General features: G+C 35.1%; 1 protein-coding gene across 1 annotated transcript in view; it reads right to left on the bottom strand.

The window, feature by feature from the left end:
* LOC101897176 (segmentation protein cap'n'collar) overlaps positions 1–18109 on the bottom strand; it is a 165342-nt gene extending 147233 nt beyond the window's left edge. Inside the window, exon 1 of the mRNA XM_059127016.1 lies at positions 17350–18109. The gene's annotated coding sequence lies outside the window, so the exon portion shown is untranslated. The remainder of the gene's footprint in view (positions 1–17349) is intronic.
* Between the last annotated feature and the right edge of the window lie 6505 nt (positions 18110–24614).

Here is a 24614-nt window from a genome sequence, read left to right on the forward strand (position 1 = left end):
TCCTAAATACTGAAAAAGCAGGGAGCAATAACTAAATGTGTACGATACATTCCATTTTCAATATAATATAATAGACAAATCTTAAAAATCATATAAACGGCATGAAGTCTTTGATTAACGACACAAGTCAGAGGCCTTGTGTATCAGATTTGTTCAGTAACACGTAGAATAGAAGCTAAGTTCGGAACTTTTAATACCCACTTGGAAGGAACTTGAAAAACTAAAACAAAAATCCGTCAAAAAATCCCCTTAACTACAACCGTTATATGGGAGCTATATTTTCTGTCATGGAATGTAGTACCAATTCCGAACTTCAAATAAGAAATTTGAACCAATTCCGGTGAATAATGTCGCTTTAATCATCAAGATGCCGAATTTTGGGAGGCCCATTTACCCATATGTTTTATATCCTCTACCATTCTATGGAGGGTATAGAAGAAGAAGAAGTATAAAGACAAATCTATGTCTGCGTGTAAAGTATTCACAAGGAACTCCTTGTGTGGATTTTCAGATAATTCCATTGGAAAAAGTGGCTAAAATCATCAAAATACCGAATATAGGGGAGTACCGTTATATGGGGGATATACGATATTGTGGACCTATCTAGACAATTCCGTTTCAGGGGTAAAGTGCTCACAAAGAACTCCGTGTGTGGATTTTCAGACAATACGATTGGTAAATGTGGCTAAAATCATCAAAATAGGGAATATCGCGGGGTACCGTTATATGGGAGCTATACGTTATCGTTAACCTATATAGAGAATTCTCTGTCGGGGGGTAAGTGCTCACAAAGAATCCCTTGTGTACAATGAACCCCTTGTGACCATTCCTTCGAAAAATATGGCTAAAAACATCAAAATACCGAATATCGGGGGTACCGTTATATGAGGGCTATACGATATCGTGGACCTATATAGATAATTCTCTCTCAGGGGGTAAAGTACTCACAAGGAACTACTTGTGTGGATTTTCAGACAATTCCATTGAAAATGTGGCTAACATCATCAAAATACCGAATATCGGGGGTATCGTTATATGGGGGCTATACGATATCGTGGACCGATATAGCCCATCTTCGAACTTGACCTGCCTGCAGACAAAAGAGAGATCTGTGCAAAAATTTAGCTTCCTATTTTAATTCGTTTAGACTGTACCGTGATTACAACAGACGGACAGACAGGGCTAAATCGTCTTAGAATTTTACGCTTATCAAGAATATATATACTTTGTTGGGTCTAAAATGATTATTTCGATGAGTTACAAACGGAATGACGAACTTAATATACCCTCCATACTTTTTTGATGGAGGGTATAAAAATAAATTTGCTAGTAGTCGGCAGGAGGTGCCGATTACTAAAAAAATATAATTTTTGACCCATTTCACCAAAACTTGAGAAAATTATTAAAAAAGGCCAAAAACTACTCAAATTAAAAAATCGTTTTGAGTTGGCTGTTGCTTTTATTTGTGCTTTTTGACCAACTTTTCTAAATTAAGTAGATTTTTTAAATCAACTATTTGAAGTTTTAGATAGCGGTGGCATGTTGACTATCTAAAGGAAAAAGAAATATAAGAAAGGTAATATTTTCTAATCTCATTTTTATTTTAATTGAAAATTCATACCTTACCGAAGGTAACCATACTATTCCTGATTTTCTACCTCTATTTGGTTAAGAAGGATAATTGAATAAAACATTATTTCAAAACGAAATTAATTTCAAATTCTGGATTAAACTGTGAATTAGTAATTTAGCATTGTTTTATACTATTTGAAATAAAAAATATAGAAAATAGATTTTTTTTTTTTGCTGAAATACCATATGCCGACTACTGGCAAACAGACATGCCGAGCATTGGAAAATGGTACCGACTACTGGCAAAAAACTACTATTTTAGTAAAATTGCAAATGTTGCCAATTTAATAAAAACAAATTCAATGTTTGTTTATTATTTCAAAAAGTAAATAAAATTTGGAATCTGAAAAAAATTTATTTTCTGCAATTGAATGTTGAAAGATTGAAAATTGCCTTATATTTCTTTAAAGAACTACAATGCTGACACGTTTTTTGGTCAGGAATACCCTGGAAAAATATTTTTAATATTTATTTTACAGTTTATATAGTCGAGAAGTCCTTGTGGCATGAGATCCGCAGAGAGAGGAAAAATCGTGAAAAGCTACAATTGTTGGTCAAGAAGAACTTGTAAATATATTCTTAAAACCCCTTGAATTATTCGGCCGGAGGAAGTGCTTGAGGCACGAGGTCCTCAGTGAAAAAATCCATGACCGTCTAAAAGGTTTGTTTAGGGTGTCATTCAGTCGACCCATGCAATCCTTTTTTTGTCTATCTAAATGCCTAAAAATATAATATTTGCTATTTATCTGGACAACAATTGGCCTCGTGTAAACGTTATTATCAAATTATTGATAATTTTTTTGTTTTGTTTTCACTCCAGCATGATCACGAAATTTTGGTAAGAAGGTGTCACATACATATTTACGCACATACATATATGAAAATATAGCATATGTTTTGTTCGGCACGGCAAATAATGTGGTATTATCTATTTTTTATATGACGCGATTTACCATTGGCCAAGTACCTTTTTAAACATATATACATGTAAATACTTGTTTTGACTCTACTGTGATTACAACAGACAGACGGACAGTGCTTAAAATTTTACGCTGATCAAGAATATATATATATATACTTTGTTATATCTAAAGTTATTATTTCGATGAGTTACAAATGGAATCACGAACTGTATATTCCCTCCATACCATGCATGGGGGAGGGTATACAAATTGTTAGGGGCTCCTTAAAGTATGGTAAAAGACGTTAAATATAAAATATGAAAAAGTCAATTAACAATGACTTCAACATAATGTGTAATCGGACCTTGATATTATATAAGAACTAGTCTTAAACGTATTTTAATTGTCATAGACTGAGGGGCATATATCTGTCAGCCAACCAAATGACACTTCCTAACTTGTTGAATATATTGTATAATTTTTATACCCTACAACACTATGTGTTGGGGGTATTATAAGTTCGATTGGACCACAAAATTATGTAACACCTTGAAATATTGGTTTCCCACATAGGAAAGTATATATGGATTTTGCTATCTTGCCGAGCTGAGTCGATCTAGCTATGTATGTCCATATTAATTTGTAACCAAGCTACAGGCCGCAATTATGAACCAATCCTCACGAAATTGAAAATTGAAGTTGGTTTGAGGCCAGAATAGAACCCTATTTCTTTTGGAGATGATCGCATAATATTTAGGGTTTGAAATGGACCAAAAACTGAAAAATTTCCTGATTTTGCAGTTGCCCTACAGGTCGCAATTAGAATCCAATCGGCGCGGAAGTTAGCATGGGGCTAGAGCTTAGGGCTGGGAAGAAGTCTTCCAATTTTGATGGTCATCGGGTAATATTTAGTGGGTGAAATAGACCATAGCATTTGTTTTAAATAAAAGTCCATTTTTTCATTAAACCGCGATAATTTTTAATCCCGGCGAAATCAGAAATAGATGAAGAGGTCAATTCTGACCGTTACGTAGATGCCGATAGTAAATATATCGGGAAATATATACAATGTAAATATACAAAGGAAGGGGATGTTAGCTAGAATGCATATATCTCAAGAATGGCTGGACCGATTTTGACAAATTTTGTCAATTCAGAATGCCCTCCTGGCATAAGAGAATAAAATCTAAAAAATCGCATAAAAATGTGCCAATGATGGTGTTATTATAGATTTTGTAGTATTTTGTGACATTTTTTTTATTTTTTTCATATTTTTTATCGCATGCGATTTTTTCAATTTGACTTAGAATGCTAAAGTGTACATTTTGTACAATTTTTTCACCTTACAACACTGGTTGGGGTTATTATATACAGATTGCAATTATCGTCCGATATTCACGAAAATTTTCACAAGGGTAGGGTTAGGTTCAGAAGAGCTACTGTTTTCAAAGATGACCGCAATATATTTAGGGGTTAAAATGGACCAACCACTAAAAATGTAAAAATGTTCCTGATTTTGCAGCCGTTATAAGGTCGCAAATAGAAACCAAAGGACATGAAATCTCGCATGTAGTTAGAGTTTAGGACAGCGGGTAGAATGGACCAGTACTTTTGTGTGTAAAAAATACCAACATTACTTACAAGCGATATCCGAAATACACAGAAGGCGAACTTCTGACTTTTTTATGCTGATTTCGTTGATGGATATAGCCAAATATGGTAGTCAAGCAAATCATATATATGGGTCTAAATTTGTAGATCCAGGGCGGCTTCTTGCTTTTAGAGATGATCGCAAAATATTAAGGGGCTTAAATGAACCAAAGACAGAAAACAATCCTGATCAGACAATTGAAGCCAATCGACATGCCTGAGAAGAGAGTTAAGGATAGGGAAGAATTCTAGCTTTTTGGATGACCATTGGATTATTTTTAGCTGTAAAATAGACCAAAACAACTGACAGCATGACGGAGTGCGCAAATGTCCTTGGTCAAAATGCTAAGGGCAATATCTGGGCAGCGCTCCATTACAAAATTTCAACAGCGAAATCTTCCAAAATGGACTTGGACATAAGGGTTCTTCTAACATATTGTAGTGTTGTAGGGTATCACATGGACAGCCCCGCATGACTATAGCCTTTGCTTACTTGTTTAGCCTAAAATGTGCTTATATTTCTTTCAGAAAAGAGTTCATCACTCAATGTTAAAAATGGCGCTCGTTATAATAAAATGTAAACCTTCTGACTCACTTTTAAATGCAATGAAAATGTAAGGTACGGCTCATGGCTCGAAAACCATTTGAAATTTGGTCCACTATTTGTGCTAAAATTTTAACCAGAGACTATTAAACATTATTTGAAAGATACCTCTATTGCATCAAAATACACTAATATGTGTTAAATGCTAATATGTTTGACCATCCGACGTTGACTACAAATTTAATTTGCCTTATGACACCGTCCAATCATCTTATTTAAATTTTCTTTCCAATCGTATCTTCCTTGATTTTTTCAATAGCTGTTGTTCGCACAAGCGTTTCAAGTCTCAGCGAATAGTGCTTTTGCACTAAAAGCTTCCACTTTCCGGGCGAAGTGTGTGGTGACAACAACAACAACAATCCGAACACCTAGTCGCAAACATGTCTTTATGCGCATTTAACAACAAAATAAGAAGCGCTCACTTCCAATGAATATGTTCGAACATGTTTACATACATCTATATGTTTGGATGTCTGTCTGTCTGTCTGTAGAGGTATATCTTGGTTAATATTATTTTGCATTTTATCAAATGTATGTACACATGTGTGTAAATATTTACTTCTGATTTTTTTTGTTCAACATTTTCAACAACAATAGAAACACAAGCGTTTATTTGTTTTAGTTTTGAACTAAAATAACAAACATCAACAAAAGCAGTAGTTAGAGGAAATTAATACACGACGTTTTGTGATCGACTCGATAGCGGGAAAGAGAGAGAGAGAGAGAGAGCTTTATAAGTATGAAGGGTGACCAATTTTTCTCTATCCACTTCCACGGGGGTGCTTTCCAATTTTCTTGTACTTATCAGAGACAAAGAGAGTGCTCTCTGAAATCCATACATTCGTATAAAAATGTACATATCCATTCATACTTGTTCCGATACAGTGAATTCTCATACTAATTCTCATACAACTCAACAATTCTAATGACAACAAGTAAAGAAAGTCTTAAAGTCGGGCGGGGCCGATTTTATGATACCCTACACCACTTTGCTAATTAAGTAGAGCTCCACATAACAATTAAAAGTTTTTATGGGTGAATTTAATCATACACGCTATGATTATAATTATAATTTAATGTTCAAAGGACTAAATATGCCGAAGCATTTGTATCTTTTAAATTCGGAATTGTATTGCCCATTTGGTGCACAATTAATTTGAAATCGGATAAAGATATATATGGGAGCTATATCCAAATCTGAACCGATAAAATTTGGCAAAGATATTTCCGAGCTGTATTTGATATATTTCCCTGAATATCGTTGTTACGGAGTGCATATTACGGTTGTGGGTAACAAATATAACAAATCGGATGAATAATATATATGGAAGCTATAGCTATATCTAAACCGATCTTCACCAAATTTGGCATACTACCTTCTAGACTCAATTCGGTCGTATGTGCCAAATTTCATCCCATTTAAGCAAATATTAGACGTTTGGTGCACAATAAAAGGTAAGTCGGACGAAGTTATATATGGGAGCTATATCCAAATCTGAACCGATCTCGATAAAATTTAGCAAATGTATTTCTGAGCTGTATTTGATATATTTCCCCAAATATTGTTGTTACATAGTGCATATTACGGATGCGGAGGACAAAAATAACAAATCGGATGAACAATATATATGGGAGCTATAGCTATATTTGAACCGATTTCGATCAAATTTGACATACATATTTTAAGGCCTAATTTGGGTGTATATGCAAAATTCCATACAATTCGGGCTGATAATACACGTTTGGTGCACAATAGAAGGCAAATCGGACGAAGATATATATGGGAGCTATATCTAAATTTTGACCGATTATCTCCAATTTCAATAGGGTTCGTCCTTGGGCCAAACAAAAGATCTTTGCAAAATTTCATCTGGATCGGGCAATAAATGCGACCTGTACTTTGTTTACAAAAATACATGGACAGACGGACGGACGGACATGCATAAATCGACTTAGAATGTGATCCTATGCAGATCATCAAAAGGAACTATGGGTCTATCTCGTTTCCTTCTGCCTGTTACAAACAAATGCACAAAGACATAATACCCTGACCACCTTGTGGTGTAGGGTATAAAAAGTGTGTCTCTGGTGATTTACAATCTGTTCGATTTGTTTGTTAAAGCTAGTGTAATTTTTCCGAGAATTTAGATGAATGTACATATAAATGTATGTATATAAGTATGTAGGTATTGTTTATCTCGAATATAGGTGAGGCAAAAATGTATTTTTTTTTTCGCACTTGTTTTCATTTTGAAGGTTGCCCTTAAGATAAGGGGGATTCGAGTTTTTTTTTTTTAATCACTATAGACATTCTATAGGTGGGTAGGAGAGCTTTCACACGTCTACTACGAGTAGATGACTTTCACGGACCTTCTTTATACCCTACACCACATTGTGGTAAGGGTATTATGTCTTTGTGCATTTGGAGAAGGAAACGAGATAGACCCATAGTTCCTTTTGGTGATCTGCATAGAATCACATTCTGAGTCGATTTATACATGTCCGTCCGTCCGTCCGTATGTCAATGTATTTTTGTAAACAAAATGCAGGTCGCATTTATTATTCGATTGAGATGAAATTTTGCACAAGTCATTTGTTTGGCCCAAGGACGAAAAAAAAATGATGAAAATTTAGATATAGCTCCCATATATATATTCGTCCGATTTGCCTTTTTTGTGCACAAAACGTGTAATGCCCATACAATCAAATAAGGCCTGAAAAAAGTATGTCAAATTTGATCGTAATCAGATATAGCTATAGCTCTTATATATAATGTTCAACCGATTTTTTATTTTTGTCCTCCGCAGCCGTAATATGCACTCTGGAACAACAATATTTGTGGAAATATATCAAACACAGCACAGAAATAACATTGCTAAATTTTATCCAGATCGGGACAGATTTGGATATAGCTCTCATATATAACTTCGTCCGATTTGCATTTTATTGTGCACCAAACGTCTAATATTTGCCCAAATGGGATGGAATTTGGCACTTACGACCGAATTTAGTCTAGAAGCTAGTACGTTAAATTTCGTGAAGATCGGTTCAGATATAGCTATAGCTCCCGTATATATTGTTCATCCGATTTGTTATATTTGTTCCGCACAGCCGTAATATGCACTCCGTAACAACGATATTCAGGGACATATATCAAATACAGCTCAGAAATATCTATGCCAAATTTTATCGAGATCGGTTCAGATTTGAATATAGCTCATGTATATATCATTATCCGATTTCAAGTTAATTGTGCCCCAAATAGGCAATATAAGCCCCAATAGATGGTACTCTACAAATAAAAGACATTTCTCAAAGCTCTATCAGATAGCTGATCCTCCACGTATCTATCTTTGAGAGAAAATGTTCAATGGGTCTTGTGTTGGTGAAATATCTTCCACAAACCTTTAATAGATGGAAGATCTTCTATACATAGAAACAATTTCCCAGGGTTTCTAGGGACTTTTTGCCGATCTTCTATAGATACAAGATATTCTGGAGGAAGAAGAATATGTAGATGATAAACCTTCTACGAATAGAAGAGGTTCCCAAACCTCTATGAGATACGTGATCCACCACAGACATTTGATTCTACGCGTCTTGTGTTGATGGAATATCTTCCATAAACTCATAAAATCTTCTAAAAATATAATAATTTTCACAGATCTTTTATAGATACCAGGTTTTCTGCAAGAAGTATATCATCCAAAGTTTTTCCATTGATTCGGAATATTTCATTAGTATTTCACTGATGGAGGACCATTAGGTATAGATTTGCTACGGAAATAAGATATTCCACAGGCCTTCTTTTGATAAAAGACCTTTCACAGACTTCCCTTATGTCCTTAAAGATAATGGGTTTTGTGTACGTAGACGATATTTTTCCTTTATGAATAGAAGATCTTTAAAAAACATTGATTTAAATACACATGTTTTTTATTGGCAGAAGACGTTCTATAGGGCTTCTATATGGTTATATAAACTATATTAACTATTTCAAAGGAAATTTTTCACGAAAGGAACGTTTGAAACCATATCCAGCTCTTTTGTCATTCAAAAAGAACTACTCTGCGAAATGAACGTTCGGAACAAAATCCAGCATGAGTTCTAAAGAAATATTTTTTCTTTTGAGTCGATCTATAACGAACTTCTTGGAATTAACTATTCCGTCAAGGAACGAACTGAACCAAGTGTAGATCTTTTGTTAGGTTCCAGAAGGAACTAATTTAAAATAACTACTGTATCGTTCCAAAATGAACTACTTCAAAATAACTATTTCTCGAAGAAACGTTCGAAATGAATGTATCTCTTTTGTGTCGTTCCAGAATGAACTAGTTCAAAGGATCTCATCCGACAAAGGAATGTTGAAATAAGTGTCCATATAGTTTATGTCATTCAGGAGGAGCTAGTTAAATGCATCAATTCCGCGAAAGGGACAATCTGATCCACGTGCAACATTTTTGTGAGTCCGGAATGAACTAGTTAAAAGGAACAATTCCGCGAAATGAACAGTATTCAGCTCTACTTCAAAATAAATATTTTTCTTTTGAGTCGTTCTAGAACGAACTTTTTTAAATCATCTACTCTGCGAAGAAACGTTCCGAACCAAAAAACATTTTTTGCGTTGTTTAGAAGGAACTAGTTCAAAGGAAGTGCTGGGCGAAAGAAACGTTGGGAACCATATTCATATAGTTTATGGAACTATTTCGCAAAATAAACGTTCGGAATCATATCAAGTCTTAGATCAAAAGAAGTATTTCTCATTGGTGTCGTTCCAGAACGATCTACTCCCAATGAATTGTTTACGCAAAGGAACTTTCGAAAACAAATTTAGTTCTTTTGTATCGTTCCAGAAGGAACTAGTCCAAAATAACCACTCCTCGAAATGAACGTTGGGAACTGTTTTCATATAGTTTATTTAATTTAGGATGAACTATTTCAAGGGACTGTTTCACAAAAGGAACGCTCTGATCCATATACAGCGAGTTGTTTGGTTCCGGAATGAACTAGTTCAAAGCCACCATATCCATCTCAAGTTCAAGGGTCCCTATCGCAAAAGGAATGTTCCAGAACTAGTTAAAAGCAACTATTCCGCCAAGGGAACAATCTGATCCATATACAAGATTTTGTGTTGTTCTGGAATGAACTAGTTCAACGGAACTATTCCGCAAAATGAACTTTCGGAACCATATAAAGCCCTGGGTCAAAAGAACTATTTCTCTTGTGTGTCATTCCAGAAGGAACTGGTTCAAAATAACTACTCCTCGAAACGAACGCTGAGAACCGTATCCAAATATTTTATGTCATTCAAGAATAACATTCTGACCCACATACAGCTTATTGTGTGGTTCCGGAATAAATTAGTTCAAAGGAACTATTCGTCGAAACGAAAGTTGGGAACCATATCCCTAGGAACGTTCGGAGTCCTAGTTCAAAGGAACATTCTCCGGAACGAAACGTTCGGCTTCATATCAAGCTCTTCTGATCCGCGAAATGTGTGCTTGGGTCCATATTTTTCTTATGATTCCGGAATGAACTCGTTATATAGCTACAATTGTATTTGGCGTTACTTTACTCGGAGAGCTTTTGGTCATACGTCGAAAAAAGTAGGAAGGAAAGAAAAGAAGCGAGATTTGAGAATGATAGAAAACTGAAAGTAATTAAAGCTTCGAAGATGAGGTTGTAAAAGGCATCACGAAAAAGTGTTATGTGTAAAATGAACAAGTTCAAATTAAATTGATCACGGAAGAAGTGTTCGGAACCGTTCCTCAATGATTAAATGAACTCTCTCACGAAAGTGACTTTGGGAACCATATCTTTAATGTCGTTTCATAATGAACTGGTTCAAATGGACTATTCCGCAACATGAACTTTGGGAACTATGTCCAGCTTATTAAAGTTCTTCTAGACTGAATATAATACCAAAACGGGAACCAATATAGACAATTTTATACTACTATGAAACCATTCCTTGGGCAAATTTTACTAGGAATATACGGAATATCGGTGTATATAGATATACAAAATTCCGCCTCCGGAGCAAGAACCCATCTCGAACTAAAATAAAAATTTCTAGACAAATCCGTGGAACCATCAGAATATTGGGAGGGACCGTTATATGAAGGATATAGTAAAACGTAAATACATGCCGCCAATGTTCTGCCAGCAAAAGTGGAACTCGTTAAAAACTCCTAAAAAAAAACACCTAAAAATGGGACTAAAATCATTAAACGTTGGCCTATATATAGAATGTTCCACCACCGGAACTACGTTAAATAATGTGGGTTGTACGCTAAACGTAAATATATGCTTAATATATACCTAGAAATACCTCGAGGTGTTGCAAACGGAATGACTAAATTTGGTCATTTTTTATTTAACTTGGTAAACTTAAAAAAAAAACAGATATGAACGATAAGGCTGGAAGGAATGACAGAGCTAAAATACACGACTGAACTTTAAGAAAATGACCTACTCTACTTGAAGAAAAGAAAGAGAAATGTAGATATGATCAACGATATAGTCCAACTTTCCGACAGATAGTCGACTTTCTTCAAATCTTCTCTAGCTTAAACCCTCCTCTACATAACCACATTTTAATAATTAGTTTTTTACAACTTGCATAAAAATCTGACTTTGTAATTACCGCTAGACAGAGGTCACTAAAGATCAGTATCATCTTCTTCGCAAATTACATTGTCATCTACAGCCAATAATTGATGCAACAATAAACTGCAACTGTGATAACCGGCATCTATCGTCATCCCCACTTTGTCCTGGACTTTAAACTTGAACTTTGTTCTATTATCTGAATGTGCAGGCGTAAACTTCATTGCACGGTCTAATAAATATATCAAATGTTCAAATGAAAACAATTTATTTCAAAATGACATTCGTACTTACAATATGTCATTGAGTGATTTCTCACAGCAGGTCTCGCAAAAATGTATGGCGGGAATTAATGGAAACGACTTGCAGCTTGACAATATTAGTTGTTCGAAGTCAAGGTACAAATGCTCTAAAGTAAAGTATGGAAATAATTTGCCAGATCTTGGTAGCATACTGTTGGCTGATAGGTCTTGTGTGTATAAGGCCATGTGTGGAAAACTGAAATCCTGATATATATTTAACAAGTACAGAATTTATGTACAGCTAAATTAACGGAACCCATCAAGACTTTTCCGTCTACTAACTGGCATTATTAAAACATTATAACTCCTTCGAAAAGAATAATAGGAAAATGTTTACGTTTTATACTAAAAAGTCTTCAAAATCTTTCATTTTGAAGTTTACCAAGGAGGACCCACATCCAATTTTTTTCTGTCCAAAATTATTTCTACGTCTCCATACGTAAACCCTAGCAACCAATACTGACCTCTCTATCAAATTTCAAATTTTCAGCTCTATCTCTTCACCCAATACCAAATTTATCACGCAATATCCAAAACAATCAACATTTCTCCATTCTAGACACCAACAGTGATAAAAAAATTAGTACTATTTAGTACTTTCAATTTTAGTACGCGTTGGCAAAACCATCATCAGATCTCAACACCAGATACCATCAGAGACTTCAATATCAAATTTCGGAATTGTAGCTCTATACATTCACGCAATATTAAATTAGTGCTTGTCGTATAATTTTAGTACTCATTTGCTAAATCGTTCCATATCTCCATCCCAGACACCAACAGTTATTGCAATATAAATTTCACGGTTTCAGCCCTATCCCTTCACTAAATACTAAATTTAGTACTAATTAGTACTTTTTGTACAATTATAGTACACACTTCTAAAATCACATCCATATCTCAACTCCAGATACCAACAGGGACCCCAATATTAAATTTGGGAATATTAGCCCTATCCAAATTTAGTACCATTAAGTACTTTTCTTGCAAATACAGGATGCATTTCCAAACCACCGTCAAGTCTCAGACACAGATACCATCAGTAATCTTTATCCCTTCACCCAATATCAAATGACGTACCATTCAGTTCGTTCACATATAGCACACATTTCCAAAACTACCTGCAAAAGTTCCAAATTACCCAATCCTACACTCCAACAGCAATCTTCACACAAGTTCACACAAATCCAAATTCTAACAAATTTAGTACCATTTAGTACACTTTAGCAGTAATTCACACTTCAACAGTTCTCCTAATTCCAAATTTAAGGGTTCTAGTCCTATCGGTTCACATAAATCCAAATTGTACCAAATTTAGGACATAAGTACGAATTTCCGAAACTTCAAAATTTCCAAAACTACCTTAATCATACAATGTCAAAGCCAAATCCTACACTCCCACAGTAATCCCAACTCCGAAGTTCAGGTTTCCAACCCTCTCGGTTCGCCCAAATACAAATAATACCAAATTCGGTACATATAACAACAAATCTATAACTACCTACATCATACAATCCAGTAGACATCTTATTTCCAAATTTCCAAAACATCCTACATACTCCAATTCTACAATACTTTAGTAATTATATCTCTAAAATTCAACATTCCAGCGGTTCACCCATTTCGTTGACATAAGTACAAATTTCGAAAAAAAAAAAAAACTGTCTCCATATCCTCCGCCAGTAATGTTAATTTCAGTATTCTAGCTCTATCCGTTCAAATTCGAACTGTGCCAAATTAAGTACCGTTTATTACTTTTCGTATACATGAGTACATACTTCCAGAATTACCTCATATCATGGCCCCTACTCCTCAATCTTGATTCCCATTCGAAATTTCAAGTTTTTAGCTCTAACAGTTCTCATGATACGAAATGGTACCAAATATAGTAAATTTTAGTTCTTTCCGAACACTTATAGTGCAAATTTACAAATTTCCCGTTGGTACTTACATCATACACTCCATCAGTGACCCTAATTCCAAATTTAAGAGTTCTAGCTCTTCTGATTCGTCAAAAACAAACAGTACCGTATTTAGTACCTTTTAGTCTATTTCGTACCGTTCTAGTACGAATTTTGGCCCTCGTGAAAAATTTCAAGATTCTATCGATATTTTGAATATTTTTTTAAAAAAATTGTCTAAATTTCGTAATGAGTTCAAGCTTCGGTGGCTAAACATTGTCTTATAAAAGTCCACGTTTTCCTATTGCCCCCATATAATATTACTTCCACACAATCGTTTTTTGTTTTTATGATTTTAGCCACATTATCCATGTAGTGGATTCAAATTTCAAACCATTTAGATTTTAAGGCTCGTAATATATACAGGGTGAGATAAAAAAAACTGCATCCAACTTCAGACTTCTGTCATTTCTAAGCCACTCGTCCGACAGCTGTTAAAATTATTCCAGTGACAGCTTATTATATTGTTTACAAGCATACAAAAACATTTTTGTGAGAATTTTCCAGAAAAAAAGTTATTCGTGATGGAATTCAAGCGTGATACTGTGATTTCTTTATATTTGGCAGGCAAGTGTCTATCGGTAGAGAACTCCAGCATTTAAATGCGAATAAATCTTTTGTGTCTCATATCATCGCTCGTTACCGTGATACTGGTAGTGTAGCCCGACGTCAAGGAAGTGGACGGAAGAAAACAGCAACATCAGCAGAAATGGTTCGAAAAGTAAAGAAGCGACTTCATCGAAACCCGCGTCGCAGTGGCCGAAAATGGCTCGTGAGCTTAACATATCGCAATATTCCTTTCGGCAAATATTGAAAAATCAGCTCGGGGTAAAGGCATTGAAATTCCAAAAAGTTCAAGAACTTACACCGCAACAGAAAGAAAATAGACTCAAAAGAGGTAAAGATTTGCTTCGCTTGCCCGAAAGTGGTGAACTGCCGAATTCGGATTTGTAAACAAACAAAATGATCGTGTTTACTTGCCAAAGAGGTTAGCTAAAAATGTGCACCTTCGGTTGGACACCAGAACTCAAGCGCCGGGCATGGTGATGGTGTGGGCCGTCATAACAGCCGATGGACGCTCTCCGCGCGTATTAATCGACCGTGGCATCAGAAAAAAATGCCGAATATAATCGCAAAAATATTCTGGAGGGTGTATTAAAGCCTTGAGCACGCAAACATTATGGCCGCAGACCTTGGACATTCCAACAGGATTCAACACCATCGCACTCAATGAGGTTTCTCGCTTCATTTCCAGCGCACACTAGCCACCAAAATCTCCGGATACCAATCCGTTGGACTATTGTCTCTGGAGTATTTTGGAAAGCAAAGTTGGCACTAAAAAATACTAAAGTGTCGATCACCTCAAGCAAGCGCTTCGCCGGGAATGGGTCAAAATACCGTGTGATGTGTGATGGTTTCATTGGCCGTTTGAAGGCCAGAATTCGCCAAAGGTGACCAATTTGAACAAATCTAAACTTATTCTAAAATTTGATGCTATGCCCGACATTTTGTGCTTTCATTCAATAAAATTTAAAAAAAAGGTAAAAATTATGGCGTTTACCTTTGTAGCAGTTTTTTTATCTCACCCTATATGTACCCTTCCCTGTAGCTGAATGTTGTTTATGTAGGTTCACGTATGGGTACTATACCACACCCATATAAGGGTTCCAACAACTGTACCTGCATTCTCCAACCAATCCCATTTGCAGTTTAATGTGGAACATTTTCGAATATTTAATCCAGTCATTATACCCTACAACACTATGTGTTGGGGGTATTATAAGTTTGATTGGGCCAAAAATTATGTAACACCACGAAATATTGGTTTCCCACATAGGAAAGTATATATGGATCTTCCTAGCTCGCCGAGTTGAGTCGATCTAGCTATGTATGTCCGTCCGTCCGTCTGTCCATGTTAATTTGTAATCACTCTACAGGTCGCAATTATGGCCCGATCTTCACGAAATTTAGAATGGGGATAAGATGAGGGTCAGAATAGATGCCTACTCTTTTTGGAGATGATCGCCATATATTTAGGGGTTGAAATGGACCAAAAAACTTCAAAACTGTCGACAGGTCGTAATTATCGCCCGATCCTCATGCACATTTGAATGGGGGTTACCGGACATTGCAAAAGCCAAGCAGTTTCGGATGGCCATCCAAAAATATTCATTGTGTGAAGTAGTTTGCCAACTTTTGTAGACAAAATACGAAAATGTCCATTCCAGTGATTTTTTGGAGAATTCACAAATACAGGAAAGACGCACTTCTGACTATTTCGTTAATGCTGATTTCGTTGAAGAATATAGTACAAATGTCTGTATCTCATATATATGCGTTTCAGTCAAAAACCAATAATAAATGTTAATCTTTGGCCACTTCTGAGAGATTATAGATCTTTGGGAAATATTGGTTCCAGATCTAGGAAGACCATTTATGTGCCACATCTACCAATAAATTGGAAATGAGCAAATTAGTTTAAGTTGCTATTATTCGAAAATTAGAGAACGAAACCTGGTGGATTTCTTTTATTATTTGCCACAATATCTTACGGAATTCTGTCGAGTATTTCGCCTATATAAACTGTATGGTTTATTATAGTGTTGTAGGGTATTCAACTGTCGGCCCCTCTCGACTGTAGCCTTTGCTTGTTTTTATTTGTGAATAATTTCTTTACCTCAGGGTGCAGGGTTTTGAAAGTGCGGCCCGGCAGAACTTAACGGCTTTTTACTCGCCTGAATTTGTGCAAAGAGTGAAACTCGTCGAATTCGAGCGGGAGCGCTCCTGAGAGCAAAAAAATCGAGCAAACTCATCTTTTCGATATCGCTCCATTAGGAGTGGGCAAGTTTTCCTCGTTTTTGAGTGGGAGCAAATTTTGTTCCAAATCGAGCAGATTCTACTCTTGCCGAGTACTCTTTTAGTTTTTGTCATACCGATGTTGTATATCTATGTCTACGATTTTTTTTCTGTACACGATCACACCCCTCCTCCCCCTCTTCACCCGCACACGCACAAAGCAATCAGAAAACAAAATATTTTTTTCACTCATTTACACTCATAGGGTAAACTCCTGCTCTATTTTGAGCGATTCTGCTCCCACTCTAAACAGGAGTGCTCCCGCACAAAACAAAAAGTGGACTGCTTAAAAAACTCGCCTTCTTCGAGCAATTCGTCGCTAGCCGAAAATTTCACTCCCGAGTGAAAACGAGCAAATTTGTGCTCTGGGTTTTACACGTTTAATATTAACACATGTTTGAATTGCGTATTTTGTATCAAAACTTCTTTCAATCGAAGCCAAATCAAAAACTTATTAATGAAAATTCTTCCCTCGATGTTCATTCTTTCTTCTCTGGATGTCCAATTTTTCAATTGGGCGCCAATGGATTTCAACATAAGTCTCTCAAATTTTGTTTACAAACAAGTACATATGTATATACTAAACTGTTGATTCAAAAATAATACACACTTCTACAATTATGACAAATTCGATTGCAGTCATTAGATAACAATTAAATATATAATACTGATTGTTGTTCGTATATGTATGCATTTGTATGTATACATTTCGTTGTGTGTTTTTATACTATGTACACATGATGTAATACATAGCTAGAAACACTCCAGGGCTCCATAAAATTGTTATTTCCAATAATTTCGTGGTTATCAAAACAGCTGTCATAGATAATCACCTTTTTGATTTTGTTTTTTTAATATACTGCTATTCCGCTTCGACGACAAAAACTATTCAAGACGACAAGAACTTCAATATTTTTTCATATAATTTTTTCACTTTTGGCGCATTCACTAGACTTTGTTTGTATATATATATATTTTTTTTTTTTTTGGATAGTCAGGTTTTTAATATTTTCTGTTGTTGTTTTAATTTAATTTGAATATTCAATTTTAGTTTAGCACAATGGAAGAAGCAACGTTGTCGAAGAGGTTTGTTGGCTTGAAGGTATTTGGGTTGTCACCAGTTTGAATCGCTGAAAAATAACTGTTTTACACACTTGATATCTTGCAGATACTTTTTCCAGTTGTAATATTTTCTAGATTTGTTTTGTTAACTTTTATTTTGTATTTTTCTTTTGTTTTCAATTATTTCATTCACAAAGTAATAAAACGTTTTTTTGTTATTATTTTCTTGACGTCTGCCAACGCCACCAAAAACAATAAAACAAACACGCTCTCGCGTTCAACAATTACAATTATTGTTGTTTTTGCGTTTTTATTTATTTTTTAATGGATTTGAATTTTTTTTTCTGGCTCGGAATTTTTCTTTTCTGTTTTGGAATCGAACTCGCCGTGATCGTGTCACACTGGAGAATTTGTTTACGGATGTTTCGGTCTATACGAAAGCTATCACCATACTACCGAACTTGCTCACCGAATTCCAATCGCACTCTTCAAATTTCAATCAGTTTTTCGTGCACACCATGGCAGGAGGGGAGAAATGTTCAATGTTCCAGTAGCAACCAGTGTTGCCGTTTTGGGCGTTTCCGTCCAAATTTGGGCGGAAAAAAGATAAATTTTGTGGTTTGGGCGGATTTTGGGAGGATATTTTCCATATTGGGTACACATTTATTTTTCATTGTTTATTTTTACGTAATTTAATTTTTTTTATTACTAACTGAATTTTATATTTTTTTACTAAGATGAATCATTATTTATTTTATAGATTTTTGTTAAGTTTTTAATAATATATATATAATACATTAGGCTATAGTCGTGCGGGGCCGACCATGTGATACCCTACAACCCTACAATATGTTAGTAGCCCCCTCATGCTCAAATCCATTTTGGAAGATTTCGCTTTTGAAATTATGTCACGGAGCACTCCAACATATTACCCTTAGCATTTTGACCAGGGAGATTTTCCCAATATTTATGCACTCCGTCGTGCTGTTAGTTTTTGTGGTCCATTTTACGGCTAAATATATTCCAATGGTCATCCAAAATGCCAGAATTCTTCCCTGTGCTTACCTATCTTCTCAGGCGTGTCAATTGGCTTCAATTGTGTGATCAGGAATTTTTTTTCTGTTTTTGGTTCATTTAAACCCCTAAATATTTTGCGATCATCTCCTAAAGCAAGAGGCCCCTCTGTGTCTCCAAATTTAGACTCATCTATATGATTTGCTTGTCTACGATATTTGGCTATATTCGTCAACGAAATCAGCATAAAAAAGCCTGAAGTTCGCCTGTTGTGTATCGCCTGTAAGTAATGTTGGTATTTTTTTACACAAAAGTAGTGGTCCATTCTACCCGCTGTCCTATGCTCTAACTTCATGTGAGATTTCGTGTCCTTACGTTTATATTTGGGACCTTCATAACGGCTGCAAAATCAGGAACATTTTGAGTTGCTGGTCCATTTCAACCCCTAAATATATTGCGGACATTGCCTAACCCTAACTTTGTGAAAAATTTCGTGAGGATCGAACGATAATTGCAATCTGTATATAAAACATAACCCTAACCTGTGTTGTAAAGTGAAAAAATATTACAAAATAAATACTTCAATATTATAAGTCAATTTGAAAAAATCGCATGCAATAAAAAATATGAAAAAATAAAAAAAATGTCACAAAATAGTACAAAATCTATATGAACATCATTATTGGTATCTTTTTATGCGATTTTTTAGTATTTATACTTTAATGCCACAAGGGCATTCTAAATCGACAAAATTTGTCAAAATCGCTCCAGCCATTGTGAAGATATAAGCATTCTAGCTGACATCCCCTTCTTTTGTATATATACATTGTATATATTTCGCTATATATATCCGATATTTTTACTATCGGCATCTACGTAATGGTCAGAATTGACCTGTTCGTCTTTTTGTGATTTCGCCGGCAATAAAAATATTCGCGGATTAATGGAAAAATTGACTTTTATTTATCACAAATGCTATGGTCTACTAAAGCACTAAATATTACCCGATGACAATCAAAATTGGGAGGCTTCTGGCCAGCCCTAAGCTCTAGCCCCATGCTAACTTTCGCTTCGATTGGTTTATAATTGTGACCTGTAGAGCAACTGCAAAATCAGGAAATTTTTCAGTTTTTGGTCCATTTCAACCCCTAAATATAAGAAATAGGGTTCTATTCTGACCTTAACCCCAGCTACATTCTAAATTTCGTGAAGATCGGGCCATAATTGCGACCTGTAAAGTGATTACAAATTAACATGGACAGACGGACAGACGGACGGACATACATAGCTAGATCGACTCAGCTCGGCGAGATAAGAAGATCCATATATGCTTTCCTATGTGGGAAACCAATATATCGTGGTGTTACATAATTTTTGGCCCAATCAAAGTTATAATACCGCCAACACATAGTGTTGTAGGGTATAAAAACCTGAATAATAATAATGACTTTAATGTATATATATATATATATATATATATATATATATATATATATATATATATATATATATAATATATAATATATATAAAAAAACTTGAAGTAAAACAACAATCAAGTTTTTATTTTCTCTAATGTATTTAATACATTGAATGTAATAAAACTTGAGTACCTTTTTTATGTATAGTGTAAAATTTTCAATAAAATTTACTTGAATACAAACTACATATAAATTATTCAACTTTTTACAGTTTGGGCGGATATGGTCGATTTTGGGCGGTTTTTAGAAAAAAATTGGGCTGAAATAAAAATTTCAAACGGCAACACTGGTAGCAACGCCGAACAGACACGATCAGTGTTGCCGTTTGAAATTTTTATTTCAGCCCAAATTTTTTATAAAAACCGCCCAAAATCGACCATATCCGCCCAAACTGTAAAAAGTTGAATAATTTATATGTAGTTTGTATTCAAGTAAATTTTATTGAAAATTTTACACTATACATAAAAAGGTACTCAAGTTTCATTACATTCTATGTATTAAATACATTAGAGATAATAAAAATTTTATGTTATTTTACTTCAAGTTTTTATATATAGTTTTTTTCTATAGTATAGTTTATAGTTTATATATATATATATATATATATATATATATATATATATATATATATATATATATATATATATATATATATATATATATATATATATATATATATATATATATATATATTATCTATATATTTGAGCTGAGTCGATCTAGCTATATATGTCCGTCCGTCCGTCTGTCCATGTTAATTTGTAATCACTCTATAGCTCGCAATTATGGCCCGATCTTCACGAAATTTAGAATGTAGCTGGGGTTAAGGTCAGAATAGAACCCTATTTCTTTTGGAGATGATCGCATAACATTTAGGGGTTAAAATGGACCAAAAACTGAAAAATTTCCTGATTTTGCAGTTGCTCTACAGGTCACAATTATAGACCAATCGAAGCGAAATTTAGCATGGGGCTAGATTTTGGACTGGGCAGAAGCCTTCCAATTTTGATGGTCATTGGGTAATATTTAGTGGTTTAGTAGACCATAGCATTTGCGATAAATAAAAGTAAAATTTTCTATTAATCCGCGAATATTTTTACTGCCGGCGAAATCACAAATAGACGAACAGGTCAATTCTGATCGTTACGTAGATAGTAAAAATATCGGATATATATATATATATATAGAGAAATATATACAATGTATATATACAAAGAAAGGGGATGTCAGCTAGAATGCTTATATCTTCAGAATGGCTATAGCGATTTTGACAAATTTTGTCAATTTAGAATGCCCTTGTGGCATTAAAGTATAAATACTAAAAAATCGCATAAAAAGATACCAATAATGATGTTCATATAGATTTTGTACTATTTTGTGACAGTATTTGTTTTGTAATATTTTTTCACTTTACAAAAAAGGTTAGGGTTATTATTTATATACAGATTGCAATTATCGTTCGATCCTCACGAAATTTTTCACAAAGGTAGGGTTAGGCTCAGAAGGGCTTAGCCTATTGTTTTCAAAGATGTCCGCAATATATTTAGGGGTTGAAATTGGCCAGCAAATCAAAATGTTCCTGATTTTGCAGCCGTTATAAAGGTCCCAAATATAAACCTAGGGACACGAAATCTCGCATGAAGTTAGAGCTTAGGAAGCGGGTAGAATGGACCACTACTTTTTTGTAAAAAAATACCAACATTATTTACAGGCGATATACAATAGGCGAACTTCTGGCTTTTTTATGCTGATTTCGTTGACGAATAAGCCAAATATCGGAGACAAGCAAATCATATAGATGAGTCTAAATTTGGAGACACAGAGGGGCCTCTTGCTTTTGGAGATGATCGCAAAATATTTAGGGGTTTAAATGAGCCAAAAACAGAAAAAAATTTCCTGATCGCACAATTGAAGCCAATCGACACGCCTGAGAAGATAGGTAAGCACAGGGGAAGAATTCTGGCATTTTGGATGGCCATTGGAATATATTTAGCCGTAAAATGGACCACAAAAACTAACTGCACGACGGAGTGCATAAATATTGGAAAAATGTCCCCGGTCAAAATGCTAAGGGTAATATCTGGGCAGTGCTCCGTGACATAATTTCAAAAGCGAAATTTTCCAAAATGGATTTGGACATGAGGGGACTTCTAACATATTGTAGTGTTGTAGGGTATCACATATATATTATTAAAAAGCTTAATAAAAATCCATAAAATAAATTACGATTCATCTCAATAAAAAAAATATAAAATTCAGTTAGTAATAAAAAAATTAAATTACGTAAAAATAAACAATGAAAAATAAATTTGTACCCAATATGGAAAAAATCCGCCCAAAATCCGCTCAAACCACAAAATTTATCTTTTTTCCGCCCAAATTTGGACGGAAACGCCCAAAACGGCAACACTGGACACGATCCACGACATTTAACCACAAAACAATATCAACAAATGTAAACTTTTTGAGAAAATACAAAGAAGAGCAAAGAGAGAGAGAACGAAACCAGAGATAATAGAATTGTGAGTGACTAGGGCAGTAATAAATGAGAGCCACAACGCTCACAATCATTTATTTAGTAAATAAAACGCTTGTGTTTTCGAGATAAAGGTACGAATGGGTGTTCGTGTTATCGTAGTTGTTGTTGCAGTTGCCGGCAAGTGTTAAACACTTGCGGCACAGTGGGTCTTATATTTGTGCTTTGATAGCGGTGGTACACGTGTTAATAATAATTATCAGACAAGACAGCGGCGAGAGACCTTAACTGAGAAAAATTAAACAAAAAGAGAAACGAAGATAATCGACTGTCGATTTAATAAGAGCAATAGGAAAGTAAGAGGAAACCACCATCAGCACACAATAATTGAGTTAATATAATTAACTCACTGGGTACCATACTAATAAAAACAACACAACGCAGCGTAAAGAAATCAAGATAATTGAAAAAATTAAAGTGACAAAAAATTGAGCGAAACACATTTGTATCACCATGACAGAAGTCACAAGGGCGCTCTTAAGTCTTTGTCGGGAGATTGCATTGGACGTTTAGGGAGTAACAACAGATAGTAATTGCTTTTCAAAGTCTAGCAGACTTCAAAATATTGACCATCTGCTACTACCTCATGGTAGAGGAAATGCGAGAAAATTTTGGAATACATGAACCATACTTTACTTCTAGGCATAGAGTGAATGAAGGTCGACATAAAGATGAGGTGCTCGTTAAGTTTGCCTGAAATACGTTACATCGGGTTTTAGGCTAATAAGGAGCTGAATCGTAATTCTATTGTTATATTCAAAATAACCCATTTCGTTCCGGGATTTAATTTTTGAGGGAGGGTGGTGGTGAGTAGGTTTTTTTTTAAATTCTGACTGATGACTCTTACTACCTACACAAAAATTTGTTTGAAATTGTACCCTTTTCATACATATTTTTTTGAAAAAGGTGTTTTACTATCCGAAAAATCGAAGAGAGGGGCGAAATGGGTTGAAGTACATAGCATATTAATAAAAATACTAAAATTAGCAAGTGGCGCCCAAATGTTATTTTAATAGTTACAGTCATGGGAAAATAATAATAAAATTTAAATAGTTAAGATTTAAATCAATTTCACTGAGCGCTTCATCCGCTCCTTCTTTTAACTGAACTAGTTGTGAATTTAGTTCATAATTCACTATCTAGTTCAACTGTTCGAATCCTCTCATTGCCCTCCAAACTTAAATCGTTCAGAAAAAGAGAACACATAAGTAATACTGGTAATTTTGTGGAAAACCTCGATAGGGATCACATTTTATGATGTAGGTGTTGTCGAGAGATGTATGCCCTCAACCTCTGTCCGTTTATTAAAATATATATTGACTTGCGTTATCATTATTTGAACTGGAAACTCCTCCATTCCAAAGTAGTGGGCCAATGTTGTCTGTTTAAGTTAGAATTGCAAATTGCCAAACGATCCAGAGAGCCTACGTTCGCTTAGTACGGACCGTAGAGAGATGCATTCTTGGGCTAAAAGGTTGCCTGCTACTTCCCCTTGGAGCCTACGTTCGCTTGGCTCGGACCGTAGGGAGAAAGCCTTCCTAGTCTGAAGATTTTCCCTACAACTCTCCTTGGGGCCTACGTTCGCACAGCTCGGACCGTAGGCAGCTTTTCCAAGTCATTTCTCTACAACTCTCTCTGGGTACTCTCTCAGCCCGTGTTGCTGTTAGAGATTTCCTGGAAGCATCGGTGCTTCCAGCCACCTCGATGCATTGCGACTTGGCATTCATAGTAACTCTCTTGCTAGCTACGGAGCTAACCGCATAAAAAAGGTAATCTGTCAACTCGGGTTGACCATTTTCCAAAACGCCTCAATAAACGGTCATTTATATTATATTAATACTAATCCCCTTGGTTTTATTTATCTTTTTATTTCTATACGGTCACGGGTTGTATGCCTGAGAGAACATCAACGTCTCATACGGAGAGAAACATTTGGTCCAATCGAGCCGGATTTCTCATCAGTGCCTTTCCCTTTGCTTTCTCCAGGCATTACGTACGGAAAATCAT

Source organism: Musca domestica, unplaced genomic scaffold (assembly GCF_030504385.1).
Source record: "Musca domestica strain aabys unplaced genomic scaffold, Musca_domestica.polishedcontigs.V.1.1 42, whole genome shotgun sequence".
Taxonomy (NCBI): domain Eukaryota; kingdom Metazoa; phylum Arthropoda; class Insecta; order Diptera; family Muscidae; genus Musca; species Musca domestica.